The following is a 2,348-nucleotide window of genomic DNA, read 5'->3' on the forward strand; positions in this document are numbered from 1 at the left end:
AACTTCCTTGCCCTCCAGGCGGATGTTCAAGAAGTTCAGAGTCATCTCCTGATTCTCCAAGAAGTTGTTTAAGCCAACAACGACGCCATTGTTGTTCTTCACAGCAGGGCTGATGATGCTCAAGCTATCGCTGATCAGCAGACTAGTCTTCTTCAACAAATCCTGGATGCTGTCCGTCAACCAGCTCCAGTGATTGCACCTTCTTTCTCTGCCAATGATCGCACTCAGCTCCATGAGACGCGTGAGGCAATGACAACTCTAGCCAATGCTTTGCAAAGGCTGGAGGATTCAATGGTTCTCCAGCATCAGCGCTTGGACGAACTCTCTGGCAATTCTCTCAAGTCTTAGCCAGAGAGGGGGAGATGAGGTCCAATGTTGGTGAATCATCTGATGCTGCTCCTACGACTTCTTAGGCCGTTGGTCCAGTATCAGCTTCAGTTGCAGTTGAGGCTGAGGCTCCTAGAGCTGAAGCAGTCACTGCTCCTGTAATCCCTACCACTGAAGCTGCTGTAGCTGAGGTTGTAGATTTCATCCCTAGGGATGATGCTCATACCATCGCTATTGGTGGTGATGATGATGATGTTGATGAAGATGAAGATGTTGATGATGAAGACGATGATGAACCTGTCATTCCAGACACCGGAGATGATCTAGATGGTGACGACGACGATGATGATGAAGATGACTTTACCATCAAGTTCCAGAAGCCATCAACCGTCACCAAAGGTGTTACTCTCGGGGATTCCGCATCCCAGAAGGAGCAAAGGCAAGGTGAATCGACTCCATCAGGGAACCAAGACCCCAAGTCGAAAAGCAAGGCGGTCGCTGAAGAAGGTAACTTGAAGGTATTATTCAAAATCCCTCAACAACCCTTGTTTGAAGACTCTACCTCTCAGGTAGTGATTACTTCATAATATGAACTTCATATTCCATCAACAACCTGCGGTCGATTGGAGCGGGTACCTGATCAACCCGTCTCTTTTGCTTCAACCGACCAGCAGATGTCTCAGCTGAAGGAGTCACTCGACCATACTAGAGTAAAAATTCCTCTTCGTACCTCTAGTGGTGGTGAGTTTGACTTCTTATCTGAAGCTGAAAGACTCGAGGCATTAAGGGCTGAAGAAGAGGTAGAACTTCAAAGAAAACAGATTGAAGACAGCTTGAAGTTGGCTAAGTCACTAGCTGAAAAAGTCCTTCCCAAGAAAAAGTCCAAGAAAACGGTGAATGCTGTCCAAGCCCAGGCTAAACTTCTTTCGGTTGTAGAAGCTGAACGCAAGAAGAAGCTGAAGCTGGTGGATAAGGACAAGCAATGGAGTGAAGCAAAACTGAAAAAGAGACTCAGTCCCCGCCCAATTATCAGCATTAACATCAGCGGACGTTCTAAAGACGGTGGAACATTGGTCTCAATGCTCATCACTAGGGACAATCTTGATGCCGTTACCGAGTACCCTTCCTACCWTGGCCACTATGGATACAGCGAATAGATGGAGATCAGACAAGCCATTCAACAATCTAAGTCGAGACACAAGAAACTTATCGAGGACAACATCAACGAGCTCATCAAAAGGATGTCCATGTATGTCAAGGTCCCTGACCAGCCAACTCTGAAGAAAGGTGGGAAGAAGAAACAAAAATTCTATGATCATAATGAAGGACCATTCCTAAGGAACGAACATGAAACAAGGTTCTCCTTAGATGAAGTCCTGAAGGCTCATAAGAGTACATACATTTCTATGCTGAATCTTGACTTGCCAGATAAGGGTCTCTATACACCCAACTTGGTGAAAGTGTACCTGGGTACATAGATCTAAGATCTCTAGATTAGTTTCTCTTTGTAACAACTTTTCACTTTTCCTTGTAACTTCATGTACTATATCTTCTTTCAGTGATTATACTTATATTTTGTAAGTTCTGGACATGTACTGTAATACTTGTAATATTTCTTATGTTTAATAAAATAAGTATTCCATGTACTTCACTGAAAAAGATCCCTGAAAAAAGTAATAGGGACACAAGTCTATGAGTTCCAATGTTACTTTTCTCATTTACTGACAATTTATAAGTCAGTAAATAAGCTTTCAGTTTCAGTTTCCGTACTTGTAATTTTCTTAGATATAACTTAAGAAAGCCTTTCAAGCTGAGACTGACCAAACTAAAAAAGATGCCAAAATAGTCAAAAGGGATATACACTTTGTATATAACTTTTCCTTACTATTATTTGATAAGATAACCTTCTTTATGTTATCTTGATATCATCAAATAGGGGGAGATTGTTGATTCTCTCTCTCAGTGATTTGATGATAATCCTTTTTCACCTATACGTTGTATTTATGTTTCTGTATTTTCAG

The sequence above is a fragment of the Cynara cardunculus genome, unplaced genomic scaffold, assembly GCF_001531365.2.
Source record: "Cynara cardunculus var. scolymus isolate 2C unplaced genomic scaffold, CcrdV1 Un_Scaffold_2877, whole genome shotgun sequence".
NCBI classification, from domain to species: domain Eukaryota; kingdom Viridiplantae; phylum Streptophyta; class Magnoliopsida; order Asterales; family Asteraceae; genus Cynara; species Cynara cardunculus.